Below are 15,079 nucleotides of genomic sequence, written 5' to 3'. Positions count from 1 at the left end.
ACCATCCTGTCTCTCTTATAACCCACCCTAGTTTCCATTTCAGTTCCTCATGGACTTATTTCCTGAGAAAACAGAGCAGGCATCTCTCCACCTTTATCTGAAACCCTAGGAATTATTGCAGGGAGCAAGTTGGTGTCTCAATGTGTGTCCATCGAGACTCCCCGCTCCATTGGGTGCACCCTGGGCCAGCCTCTCTAAATGCTGAGTCAGTTTCAGTTGTTTCCTCCACGGAGGGTCTGTGAAATAAAAGTTAGAGCTGGGGGAAGAGGAGGAGAAGTGAGATTTAGCTTGAAAATCCCCCTCCCCCAAAAACCTCCACCACCTTGAAATTGTCAAAATTTTCTACTTGGAAAGTTTTCAGCCGGCTCTAGTACAAGATCCTCTGAGGGATTTGGATGCAGCTTCATTAGAAATAGGAAAGAGAGGCCACCACTGTCAGATGTGGGTGCCTAAAATTAGCCACCTGAATTTAGGTTTGTGGAAGGGGCATAACTTTAGGTATCCAAATTTGGAAATGTTTGGCTCTGAAATTTTCCACTCAAGAGTCCAGATACACCTCCTGTGCTGGTCAGGTTCATCTGTCTGAGGTACTTCTCTGGCCTCCATAACCATAGTGCCTGAGCTCCTCACGCAGTCCCTGAGGTGCTGTTATCCCAGTTTTACACATGAGGAAACTGAGGGACAGAGTGGCTAAGTGACTTACCCTAGGTCACACAGGGAGACTGTGGCAGAATACAAGACTGCATTTGGGCCATGCGAGTCCCAGGCTTAACTTCTGGACCTTTTTCTAATTTAGGGGCTAGGAAGCCCAGGACCTGCTGAGCACAGATTCAGAAGCTGCAGGGTCAGATCACACCATTAAGTCAAAGAAGCTCCCCCTAGTGCACAGAAAAGGTGATGCTGCACCCCTTAGGACTGGAAAGCCTGCTGTCTCCTGGGTAGCTAGCCAGTTCTGCTGAAGTGCATTGGATTAGGGCTGCTCCCTGCACAAAGGGTGTAAACTGAGGAAAGCTCATGTGTGTCCTCCCACCCCTTGCAGTCTTGCATGAGGGTCAGGCAAATGTGGCTCTAGATAAATAGGTGAACTGGCAGAATGAAGCAATGGGACTGGGAGTTAGGGATACAAAGGCGGTAGGCTGGGTTATACACATGCCAACGTTATGTACAAAATGAGGGGCTAGTGAAAACATATGAACCGCCTTAGCCACTAGGTTGTATGCAGTCCAGTCGTAGCTCTGTCAGTTGCAGGATATTAGACAGACGGGGTGGGGGAGGTAATATCTTTTATTGGACCAACTTCTGTTGGTGAGTGAGACAAGCTTTCAAGCTACAAAGAGCTCTTCTCCAGGTCTGTGAAAGGAACTCCCAGCGTTGCGGCAAAATGCAAGGTGGACACTGGATTTATGGCTTATTACAACATTCTATAACCTGAATCCCCTCTTTTTGTCCTACGACTGCAAAGGAATTAACAGGCCACTCTACCTTCAATAGCACATATTGCAAGAGATCAACTACTTATGCTAAACAATCTGTTCCACCATACATTTTGCTGTGACGTCAGGAGTTCCTTTCACAGACCTGAAGAAGAGCTCTGTGTGGCTCGAAAACTTGTCTCTCTCACCACCAGAAGTTGGACCAATAAAAGATATTACCTTATTCACCTTGTTTCTTGGCCACTAGGTGGCATCCTCTAACTGCTTTTACATCAGCGCTTGTTAATTTCTTCTCTCCCTTTCAAGCAAGTCATTGATTTGGCATTTGGTAAATAGGGCTGCCAATTTTGGTTGGACGTATTCCTGGAGATTTCATCACATGACAATCTTTAATTAAAGATTAATCTTTAATTCCTGGAGACTCCAGGCCAATCCTGGAGGGTTGGCAACTGTGAAAAGTTGCCTGGCTTCTCCATTGAGATTATGTAAACTGCTAAAGAAGTTCTTCATAGAAGGGGAGACCTAAATGGCTGGGCAGTTCCTATTTTATCCTATATATATGAGTTACTGTTACAACAACGCAGTAACGACAACCCAGCGGCGTTCAAACATTATATACGAATAACACACCCACTCAGCTTACCGGCAGCATTAAACAATTGAATGGTACCAAATTATTAACCCAGCCACACAGTAAATCAAAGCAACAAAAAAAATTCACCATCATGGATTTTGTATCTGAGGTCACTTTGTCTAATGGTTCTCCTGAAGGTATATTGGCCTGCAATTTTATTCCAGAGGTGCTGGTTGTGTCTCCTTATTTAAGGCAGAGTTCCATTTAGCATTTATCAGAAAGGCTGGATCCCTGCTTTATGTGAGAAAAATACAGTGTATCCCCTCCAAACATATAGCACTGAGTCTCTGGGCACAGAATGGATTTTCTGAGAATTTACAAATAACTGTGAAATGAAGAAGTATTTAAAATTAATTGAATGCTGGGTCCTTTAAGAAATTTAGCACCTGTCTTTTTATCACATAATGCAATGACGGACTCTTCAGACTTTCCATACAGTTGAAATTCATTGAAATCTCGTGCTTAGGCTGCATTTGAAGAAATTTGCAATTATGCAATTATTCATACTATTTTTGACTGATACGGTCAGAAATCTTTGCAGCAATGAGACTGGTTGTAGACAGGAGCCCTTGAAAGGAAACCCAGATACTGCTGTAAGTGATTCATAATAAATAAAGATATTAATTTGTATTGCCATAGTGCCTAGGAATCCCGGTCATGGATCTAGACCACGTTGTGCCAGGTGTTGTACAAACATGGGACACAAAAACAGTCCCAGCCCCAAAGAGATTACAAACTAAGAAGACAATAAGCGACAACAGGTAGATACAGACAGACTGATGGGACGAGCACAAGAAAACAATAATAGTGGCCATCATGATAGGTAGTGGTTTCCACACACCAGCTGCCTAACGTTTGTCAAGTTTATTCCAGTGACTCAGTAGGGGGCAGCACTGAACCAAAGCTCAGCAACATGCTAGCTGTGCCACTGGAGGTGTCACTTTTTAAAAGCCAGGTTGCCCACCTGTTGTCCCTAAAGAGCTCATGGCACTTTTCACAAAAGAAGGGGCATTCTGCTGTGCTATCCTACATTCAGCCTGGGTAATTGAATCCTGCCTGCTGAACATCCCTCCTGCAGATTCAACTGTATATGAGATTCCTCTTCACTTCCTGTCCTAAAGTGTATGGGCAATGTTGCTGGGCATTATTAAACAGTGGTGGCATTTTGTCCTACAGGTGGCTGAATTTCTGTGATGGGTGAAGGGATCCCCAAAATGTCAGCTTTGGGATGCAAGACAATCCATGACTTCTGTAGGATTTGGCTCAGGCCCTAGGTGAAGAAAAGATAGTATTGTTATCTGCTACTGCTTCTGCCTGTAGACTCTAGGTGAAATTCTGGCCTCATGGAAGTCAATGGCTAAACTCCCATTTACTTCTATAAGTGCTGGTTTCACCCTGGCTGTGTGAGTAAGCTAGGTTTGAAAGTGCCATGTGATCTGATGTTACACATTGAAAATTATTAAATCAATGTAATTAATAAATAATTGGATTGGAGTATGTTATAGCAATAATAGATATGCAGTTATAAAGCGCCCAAGGCCCACAGGATACCTGATAAAATATTAGATCCTCTCTGATAGTTTAGGTACCTCATTTTCTGGGTGTCCGACACAATATCATTTAAACTTTACAAATAAAAAGGACTGCTTCAGTTGGACCTGGTTGTACAGGGTATTGTGAGGCTGTCTAGTAGCTGGGAATTGCCAGAGCACTACTGCTCCTTGGCTATGTCTCTTTTACCCTATCCATGCCCTACTGGACCCAGCCACATCCACAACATGCCCTGTATGCCGAGGGAGCTTAGAGCAAACTATGTGGGCCATATGCAGTGGTGAAAGTAACTTAAAGGACTTACTGGTACTCCAGAGTCCTGCAGAGGGGGAGGGGCCTCAACTGGAAGAGGTGCGGCCTCTATCGGAAGAGGTGGGGCCTTTAAATCCTGGGGCTTTTAAATCAGGATTTAAAGGGCTCAGGGATTCGGCTGAAGCTAGGAGCCAGGCCCTTTAGATCATCCCCGGAGCTACAAGCTGCAGAGGCGGCTGGGAGCCCTGGGGTTTGGGCAGGGGTGAAAGTTATTTACATTTCTTACCCATATGGTCCAATCGCAAGCAACACACCCACCTCTCCTACGTACTTCATGGATCCCTCCCATTGCATGACATAGATAGAGAAAACAAAGCTGCTATTACTACTACCAGTACTGTCTGTAATAAAACTTTACTATTGGAATAAGCCTGAAAAAGTGAAAACTCACTGTCATATTTTTCTCCGTGTCTTCCCTCCTCCTCCAGCCAGGCTGCCGACACAAGGCTCTGTGCTTTCTCCCTGCCTGGCACTCAGCAGCTGCTGCAGACGCTTCCCTCTAGCTTGCAGCAGGGAGCAGGGAGACTGCCTCCTGCATAAGAACAGTTTAAACCCAGTTGTTCCCTGATGGTTCAGCCCCCAGGGTTAAGAGAGGTTTCTGGCATCTTTGTTAATTTTACTCACAGTTGTTGGGGGTCGGGTGTGTTTGACCATGGCAGGGGCAGTTCTTTTCTGATGAGGGGATCTCTCCAATACTAACGTACACAACAAATACAAGCATTTGGCTGCACAGCTTAAATCCAGAGCTAATAAAAGCAGGTGGAAGGGGAAAACTCAGTCAAGTTGGTTTCTCGTCTCCTCCCTCCTCTTCCAGCAAAGGCTGCAGACAAGGCTCTGCATTCTTCTCCATTTCCCCCCCTCCTTCCCAGCAGGGGTTTTCCTCTAGGCTCTAGCTTGCAGTAGGGAGACAGGCTGAGATGCCTGTTGCTGCTGCCTGCATAAGAACAGTTTAAACTTAGCTGTTCCCTATGCCGTTCAGCGCCCAGAGTTAGGAGCCATTTCTGGCATCCTTGTTAATTTCACCCCCAGTTGTTGGTCGGGGGGAAGGTGTGTGTGACCATGGCAGGGGTAGTTCTTTTCTACCCCCTGGATGAGGGAATCTCCAATACTACTAAAATACAATAGTAGGGGCCAGTTGCTGAGGTCAGGGCAGTCAGCAGCAGGCTGCAGCTGCATTGTTTGTGACACACACATTCATACATACACACACATACTGTATGTATTACTGTCTTATGGGGAAGGTGCTAGCCCCCTTTTAAGAAGGATGGGGTGGAGACAAGTGTTTCTGGGCTAACAACTGGAATAGCCTTCATGAAATATACAAGATATTTAGAGAAAGTTTTGTCAATTTCAGCCTCTGCGCTCTGCAGGCAAGACAAAACAAAAGGAGATCTGAGATTGCACCGCTGTCCTAAGGACATTTCAGATGTTTAAATCAATATATAAAGAGGGTGGATTGGAATGAAAACTACTATTTCTTTCAAAGGAGGCACAATAATTTCCCTGAATATTCAGTTTTCCTGTCCAATCCCTTTGTGGTTTTGTCTACGGAGGCTATTTGCTTTCCCTGTGAATCTTAAGTTGCTTTGCCCAAAAGAAACCCTAATCATCATGACACATCTTTCCACCGTGTTCTCCATGTTTTTGTGTTGTTTTTTTTAAACAGTAACATTTCAAAGAGGATCTGCAAGGAGTTTGGACATCACAACCATGATCCTTTGCTGGGGAGGGAATGTGATAGATTTGAACTTGGAAATGGTTCCTGATTTTAATTGTGTTTAGGAGATCCCTTCATCCCTGGGGCAGAAAAGAACTGCCCCTGCCATAGTCACACACACCCAACAACAACTGGGAGTGAAATTAACAAGGATGCCAGAAACGGCACCTAACTCTGGGCACTGAACTGCACATGGAACAGCTGAGTTTAAACTATTCTTTTGCAGGCAGCAGCAGCAGGCATCTCAGCCAGTCTCCCTACTGCAAGCTAGAGCCTAGAGGAGAACCCCTGCTGGGGGTAGTCGGAAGGGGGGGGGAATGCAGAGCCCTGTCTGCAGCCTGGCTGGAGGAGGGGGAGGGAGGAGACGAGAAACCAATGTGACAGTGATTTTCCCCTTCCACCTGCTTTTATTAGCTCTGGATTTAAGCTGTGCAGCCAAATGCTTGTATTTGTTGTGTATATTAGTATTGGAGAGATCCCTTCATCCCAGGGGCAGAAAAGGACTGCCCTTGCCATGCATCCCCTCGACCCTTACCCCCCAGCTATTGTGAGTGAAATTAACAAGGATGCCAGAAACCTAACCCTGGGGGCTGAACCATCAGGGAACAGCTGAGTTTACTTTAAACTATTCTTACGCAGGGAGCAGGCTTCTCTCTACTTCCCTCAGTCAGTCTCCTTTTCTTACCGGTCCTCCGTACTGGCCCGTACCAGCTTACTTTCACCTCTGGCCATTGGAGGCTTCCCCTGAAGAAGGGGGATCCTCAACTGGCCACTTAGAGCTTGATCCTATGCTCCTTGATGTCAATTGCAAAGTTTCCATTGGCTTTAGCAGTGCAGGAGAAGGGCCTGAAAGTGTGTCTCAGTTTCCCAATATATAAATTAATATCTAGTATTAGTATCTATCTGTCTTAGGTATTTCTGATGTGTCCATCACCACAGAATGTAGGCATCTGTCTACCTCACCAGAACACTGTGGGCATTAATTTTCTTATGTCTGTAAGCACTTTGAGCTCCTTACATGGCAGGTGCTACATTATGGTGGGGGGGTGTCATAAACAGATAGCTAAGGGTTAATGTCTCTTTCACCTGAAGCACCTGACCAGAGGACCAATCAGGAAACCGGATTTTTTCAACTTTGGGTGGAGGGAAGGTTGTGTCTGAGTCTTTGTTCTCTGTCTGCCTGCTGTCTCTGAGCTTTGGAGAAGTAGTTTTACTTTCTAATCTTCTGTTTCTAAGTTGTAAGGACAAAGAGATCAGATAGTAAGTTATATGGTTTCTTTTCTTTGGTATTTACATGAATATAAGTGCTGGAGTGCTTTGATTTGTATTCTTTTTGAATAAGGCTGTTTATTCATATTTCTTTTAAGCAATTGACCCTGTATGTGTCACCTTAATACAGAGAGACCATTTGTATGTATTTTTCTTTCTTTTTATATAAAGCTTTCTTTTTAAAATCTGTTGAAGTTTTCTTTACTGGGAAACTTCAGGGAAGTTGAGTCTGTACTCACCAGGGAATTGGTGGGGGAAGGAGTCAGAGGGAAATCTGTGTGTGTTGGATTTGTTCGCCTGACTTTGCATACCCTCTGGGTGGAGGGAGGGAAAGAGAAATTAACTCGGTAATTCTGTTCTCCAGGACTGGGAACGGAGAGGGGGGAGTCACTCTGTTTAGATTCCCAGAGCTTGTGTCTGTGTACCTCTCCAGGAGCACCTGGAGGGGAGAAGGGAAAAAGGATTATTTCCCTTTGTTATGAGACTCAAGGGATTTGGGTCTTGGGGTCCCCAGGAGAGGTTTTTCAGGGGGACCAGAGTGCCCCAAAACACTCTAATTTTTTGGGTGGTGGCAGCAGTACCAACTCCAAGCTGGTAACTAAGCTTGGAGGTTTTCATGCTAACCCCCATATTTTGGACGCTAAGGTCCACATCTGGGACTAAAGGTATGATAGGGGGATATTATTAATTATATTATATTATATTATATTATATTATATTATATTATATTATATTATATTATATTATATCTGCAAACGTTACATCTCCAGATTAATTTCCCTGCTGTTTCTTGTTTTACTTTTATTCAAGGGCACTGTGATTTTTCACATCTGTCCTTTGCTTTTTTAATCCCCATCAAAGGGATATGTGTAATGCAAAGCAAGGAAGCAGTGGTAGAAAGCGCCCCCTGTAAGCTGTTTGCTGAGGACAGTTATAGTTTCTGGAGCTCATGGCTGTATCTCAGGCACATAGCACAACTTCCCCCTTTAGCTCAGGGAAACACTCCACATACTGCATCAGTATCCAAAGTGTTAAAGCTGGCAGGAATCTCTCATTACTTCCTCATCCCCTAAAAGTGTTATCGTGCCAATCTAATATGTCTTTATGGGTACGAAATCTCCCCTCGATTAAGGAGCTGAAAGGAACACCAGCGCAATTTGTTCCAGTTAATAACCAGCAGGCTTAACATGAAGTGAGTCAAAATGAAAGCAAGTGCAAACCAGATGTACAGAGGCCAGAGCTGTAGCCTGACAAGGAAACGATCAGGGCCCCTTGTATTAAAGAGAGAGCAAGTGCCTCAAATCCACTTTCACAGAGTGCAAAGGAAGTCAGTGTTTGCAGCTAGCTATAAAGATCAGCATGATTTTGAAGAGCACGTGAGGGCAAAAGCTAAGATAATTGTTGAATGGTGTAATCTTAACCCACTGCAACAGAGTCCTACAGCAGCTGTCCTGGGGTTCCCAGACTGGCATGGGCTGGCCCAGTTTCTTCTTGATCTTATGGTTAGATACCAAAAAAAGTCTCATTAAAAAGACCATGTATCTACCTAGGTATATGACTCCATTCCTGGTTCTTTTAATCCATACTGCTTTGATAGAGCCTGAAGTCTGGTTATAGTATAGCAGCAATTCATAGAATCATAGAAGATTAGGGTTGGAAGAGACCTCAGGAGGTCATCTAGTCCAACCCCCGGCTCAAAGCAGGACGAACACCAACTAAATCATCCCAGCCAGGGCTTTGTCAAGCCAGGCCTTAAAAACCTCTAAGGATGGAGATTCCACCACCTCCCTAGGTAACCCATTCCAGTGCTTCATCACCTTTCTAGTGAAATACTGTTTCCTAATATCCAACCTAGACCTTTCCCACTACAATTTGAGACCATTGCTCCTTGTTCTGTCATCTGCCACCAGTGAGAACAGCCAAGTTCCATCCTCTTTGGAACCCGACTTCAGGTAGTCGAAGGCTGCTAACAAATCCCCCCTCACTCTTCTCTTCTGTAGACTAAAAAAGCCCAGTTCCCTCAGCTTCTCCTCATAAGTCATGTGTTCCAGCCCCCTGATCATTTTTGTTGCCCCTCGCTGGACTCTCCAATTTGTCCACATCCTTTCTGTAGTGAGGGGCCCAAAACTGGATGCAATACTCCAGGTGTGGCCTCATGAGTGCTGAATAGAGGGGAATAATCACTTCCCTCAATCTGCTGGCAATGCTCCTACTAATGCAGAGCAATATTCCATTAGCCTTCTTGGCAACAAGGGCACACTGCTGACTCATATCCAACTTCTCATTCATTGTAATCCCCAGGTCCTTTTCTGCAGAACTGCTGCTTAGCAAGTTGGTCCCCAGGCTGTAGCGATGCATGGGATTCTTCCGTCCTAAGTGCAGGACTCTGCACTTGTCCTTGTTGAACCTCAACAGATTTCTTTTGGCCCACTTCTCCAATTTGTCTCAGTCATTCTGGACCCTATCCCTACCCTCCAGCATATTTAATTATACCCCCAGCTTAGTGTCATCTGCAAACTTGCTGAGGGTGCAATCCATCCCATCATCCAGATCATTAATAAAAATGTTGAACAAAACTGGCCCCAGGACCGACCCCTGGGGTACTCCACTTGATACTGGCTGCCAACGAGACATCGAGCCATTGATCACTACCCGTTGAGCCCGACAATCTAGCCAGCTTTGTATTCATCTTATACTACATTCATCCAATCCATACTTTTTTAACTTTCTGGCAAGAATACTGTGGGAGACCATATCAAAAGCTTTGCTTAAGTCAAGATATATCACGTCTACTGCTTTCCCTATATCCACAGAGCCAGTTATCTCATCATAGAAGGCAATCAGGTTGGTCAGGCATAACTTGCCCTTGTTGAATCCATGTTGACTGATCCTGATCACCTTCCTCTCCTCCAAGTGTTTCAAAATGGTTTCCTTGAGGACCTGCTCCATGATTTTTCCAGGGACTGAGGTGAGGCTGATTGATCTGTAGTTCCCCGAGTTCTCCTTCTTCCCTTTTTAAAAGATGGACCCTATATTTGCCTTTTTCCAATCATCTGGGACCTCTCCTGATCAGCATGAGTTTTCAAAGACAATGACCAATGGCTCTGAAATCATATCAGCCGATTCTCTCAGCACTCTCGGATGCATTAGATCTGGACCCATGGACTGCATGTCCAGCTTTTCTAAACAGTCTTTAACTTGTTCTTTCACCCCTCAGGGCTGCTCATCTCCTCCCCATACTGTGCTGCCCAGGATACTTCAGCTTTTTCCACATCATCTGTCACTAGGTTGCCTCCCCCATTCATTAAGGGTCCCACACTTTCCCTGACCTTTTTCTTGTTGCTAACATACCTGTAGAAACCCTTCTTGTTACCCTTCACATCCCTTGCTAGCTGTAATTCCAGTTGCATTTTGGCCTTCCTGATTACACCCCTGCATGCTCAAGCAATATTTTTATACTCCTCCTTAGTCATCTTTCCAAGTTTCCACTTCTTGGAAGCTTCCTTTTTGTGTTTAAGCTCACCAAAGATTTCACTGTTAAGCCAAGCTGGTTGTCTGCCATATTTGCTATTCTTTCTGCACATTGGGATGCAAATCACAGACACAGAAGGGAAGGAAGAATGCTCTTGCTAGGTCTATAGTTACAGTAAAACAGGTGACTTGACTTGTAATGAGTCAGAACAGCACATTCACCATAAATCAGATGGATTGTGTTTATTGTTACCTTTATCAGGCATTTATCTATTTATCAGTATATCTCCAAAGGACTCACGTGCCTGAGACCATGATCACTGGATACATGTATTAGGAATCAAGTATGGTTCTAGAACATGGTGAAAGCTCATGGGAGCAGCATGGTGCTGAATGTTGCCCATAGAGACTTGTCCATCCTTATGCCTGGCCTATATTCCCTGTTCCACACCAAGGAGCAGTGGGCAGTCACTGTATGAATATGAAGAACAGCCCACGTTTTGCCAGTAGCAAACTAGCCTCTTAACCCCGTGCACACCTCATTAGTTCAATTTAGCAACATTGGTGAGAGGACCGATATGTGAAGTTGGGATCCACATCCAGATTTCCCTGACGTTTATGGCTTGTCAGATCTAGAGTGTTAGTCCAGCCCATGACAGAGACAGACATCAGCCATGCTTGGATCCAGAAGTGACCAAGTCCAAATGCTGGGAGGTGCTGAGAGCTGGGGGCCACCACGAGTAATAAGAGCAAGCTCTTTCCTAGATATTAGATCTTTACCAAGAGGGAACCACAGCTCCAGTTGTGTGATGGAACCACAAGGCCTTTGCACAGCGCTACATCTCTACTGCCCCCTTCTGGGTGTTCACTGCTGCTCTTTGTGACAGGTCTTTACTCATCCCACTGTGCCCCAGGAAAACCTTATGCACGTCCTCTTACTGGACACCATTTGTCCATGCTGCACACAGTGAGAGTCACTATGTAACCTGACAGTGTTACTGCTAGGACTCTTCCCCATGGGGCATGCCTTTTACTTCTCTGCAAAGCCATCACCATTCCTCAGCTCTCCTTCAATATACCATAAGAGCCTGTCTCTGCTTTTGGAGGCAGGTTATCATGGCAATAGCACGTCCTTTCCAGCAGGAGCTGTCAGGACAGACCTTCACTAGGAGCTGGCTAATGTTGTGGGTCAGTGCCACAGGCTGGCTGGCCCTTTAAGGGGAGCTGGACTCAGCCTTGCCTGTGACTTGACAGCTATCTCCCAGCTGAATGTGATATGGAGGCTTAATGACTGGGGGGAGAGGGGTGGGGAAGAGATCAGAGAAGACTACAGAAACAGAGTGGAGAGCTCAGTTAGAGGATGACCCAGAAGAGAGGCAGTAGGGAGTCCCTCTCTTTCTGCAAAGGACCTGGGGTAGGTATACTAAAGAAGACCACACAGACAACTCAATCACTGGAAAGGGGGCAAGGCACAGAGAGGCAGTCCTGATGGGTTAACATTCCAGCAGAGAGAGAAGGAGCTGGGAGGACATAAGTAGAAGCCAGAGATCTGGGACTCAGATGAAAGGCTGAGTTAAGCACAGGTGGCAGAGATACAGCACAAGGGGCTGGGAGCTAGGATGTGGCCCACGGAAAGAGCAGCATGTCTGAAGGAGCAGACCTAGCCACTCAATGCAGCATCCCTGGGTCAGAATCCAGAGCAGAGGGTGGGCCTGGGGTCCACTAGTAGCCCTAAGGAAGGGGCATACAAGCCCAATGCAAGGAATATTGAGCCCAGGATGGGGCTGGAGATTGAGCCTAAAGGATGGGCTGAGGAATAGCTCAATAGGAGACATCGCTTGTGTTGGGACATTTTGTACTTTTGTCACCCTGGAAGGGGTCCGGTCTAGACAGGACTTAGCCAGAGAGCTGAGTCATGTTGGAATCAGCCCATCGCAGGGCCAAAGGGGTGACCAACATGGAGTGCTAGAGGGGAAGACCTCTTCAACACCCTAGCTTCTTGCCAAGCAGTGCTACGGTGGTGAGTGTAAACACTTCTAGCCTCTTTCTGAGTCTGACTTCTTGACCCCATTGTATAATGGTGTAACTATTGATTTCAGAGGAGTTATACCCATGTAAGTCAGGAGTTGGTCTGATTCTCTTCTGTCTTTAAACACTACCCCTTTGAGGACCTCATATGTTCTTTGGCTTCCTCTCTCCATTGAGGGTGAGGCAGTAGCTACCTGCTGTGTATCTCTTGCTAGCCCAACAGCTGTTTGTGCCAGCGGTTTTTCGTCTCTGTGGGCTTTGCTAGTGCGGAGACTATATAAACACACGGCAAAGATTTATTGCCACAGGCAGGTTCCAAACATTGTTTTATCTTCACAATTTTAGTATTCAGGTGGGATTGGCTTGGGTTTCTTGGCTAAGGTAGGGGAAATTATTCACCAATTATTTGGATGAGTTATAGATTGTAGCAGCTTTATGAAAACACTAGTGGCTGAGTAGGGCTTCCTTTCCTCCAGCTTACTAAGCCATTTAGCATCAGATTACAGTCCAGATCAAATCCTACAAATCCAGGGTAATCTGACCATTGCCATTTGGCTTGTTTTAGCCAGAACAAAATCCTTATTCAAACAAAAACCAGCCATGGCTCACTCAGTGTCCTATTCACTTAACAAAGGAAACACAAATCTGGCAAGAGAAGGCCTAGGAATAACATGAAGTTGGAACCATTCATAAAACACAGGACCAGGTTCTGCTGAGCCCACACACGAGTGTGTGGTAAGGGCTTGACTGAAGTCATTGGTAGGATCAGGCCTTAGGGTGGAAGGCGTCAGGAGCTTTCACCCCCGCAGCACAACCTGGATAAGAACCAAGTAGCATTACAGTCCTTTCTCTAAAGGGGAGAAGAGCAGTGGCTCCCTCACAGCTCCCTGTGTGGAACATGGTGACCCAAAGTGGACAGAGAGGGGCAGGAAGTGAGCAGAGTCAGGCTGTGCTTGTCTGGTAGGCTGCATGGTGGGAACATGCTGCCTCCTGTAAAGGCGTGTGTGTGTGGAGGGGGGTGGGAAAACAACAATAAAATTCACATATCACCAATGTTTTTGGAGGAAAAAAATTTCAATTAAAAAAAATAGAAATTTTTTGAGGATTTTTGAAAATTGGTTCATGTTGTTTTTTCCCTCCTCTGCCCACCTTGTTTCTATGTTGCTACTGAAAAAGGGGCAAGGGGAAATGAAAAGAAAAAAAAATGTTTGTTTCCATTGAGAACTGCCCCAAAACTGTATGTATGTGCACATGCAATTCTCTTGTTTGGAGGGAAAAGGCCCCCTTTTTGGACAAAAAAAAGTCAGTGTGAAAAATGTCAGCAGAGTTCTAAGTGTGAGACCTCCCTCTGCATACCAGGGAGGACCTGGGGGCTGGACAGGGGCGGCTTCAGGCACCAGCACAGCAAGCGCGTGCCTGGGGCGGCAAGCCGGGGGGGGGGGGGCAGGGAATGGGCTCCGTGCCTGTCACTATGAGGGTGGCAGTCAGGCAGCCTTTGGTGGCGTTTCTGCGGGAGGTCTGCCGGTCCCGCAGCTTTGATGGCGGGTATGCTGAAAGCGTGGGACCAGCAGATCACCCACAGAGCCACCGCCGAATCCATGTGGCCGGCGGACCTCTCACAGGAATGCCGCCAAAGGCTGCCTGACAGCTGTGCTTGGGGCAGCAAAAAACATAGAGCAGCCCCTGGGGCTGGGATACAACTGCACAATGAAACTTCTCTACACACAAGGTGTGGCTAATGGACCTGAAATGGCCCTTAGTGATTACAGCAGAGGCTAGGGGAAGTAGGGTTCCTGGATTCCTTGTACACCTGCAGAGTTCTTGACTCATCTACTATCTTGGATAAAACCCCACCCTGTGACCTATACTGACCTATGATCCTAGGGGCTGCAAAGCTGAATAAATATGCACAGAGTCATTACATCATTTCGTACGGGAACTAATTTCAGTTCCAAAAAATGATTACAGATTACACAGAGACCGGGTGAAAATAATCCTCAAGCCAGAACAACCCGCTGGGCTATGGAGACAGATTCTATTCCCCAACAGAGGGGTGCATGCTAGGGTTGAGGTGCATACCTCTATGGCTACTATTCCAGCCTGTTGGAATGGCATGAGACCCACAGCCTGGGGGTGTCCCACTCCCCCAGGCAGGCATTGGGGCTATTGGAATTCTGTAAGTCTCCAGTAGCCCCTTCATCTGCATTGACTTGCCTTGTATGTTGGGTCTACAGCTGCTCATCCCGGCACCAAGAAAGGTCAATGTAGGGCAAAATTTACACAGAATTTAAGACTCACATTAATAATTGTAATGGCCTGTTTGATGCAGTTGTTTCATTTTCCCCACTGTGTTCTGCCTTTAGAACTCTGAGCTGTTTAAGCCCTAAATTTATTTGCTTTGTTTTAGTCTGTGCTTAATAAATCTTCGGGGCTTATTTACCATAACGTCAAACTTTAAGCTAACACCAAGAAGCTAGGGAAAGAGATACAAACAGGCTGACACTTACGGCTGGTCAAAAAAAAAGAAATTACTGTCCTATAGGAAATTTAATATTTTGACCTTTTTTTTTGGTCTCAAATGACACACCTTGACCACAGGGAGAGACCACGGTGCATCATGGGAGATGTAGTCTGGCCAGACCCATAGGCGAATAGGACCCATAG

The sequence above is a fragment of the Gopherus evgoodei genome, chromosome 7 (assembly GCF_007399415.2).
Source record: "Gopherus evgoodei ecotype Sinaloan lineage chromosome 7, rGopEvg1_v1.p, whole genome shotgun sequence".
Taxonomy (NCBI): Eukaryota; Metazoa; Chordata; order Testudines; family Testudinidae; genus Gopherus; species Gopherus evgoodei.
This window is presented reverse-complemented; position numbering follows the sequence as displayed.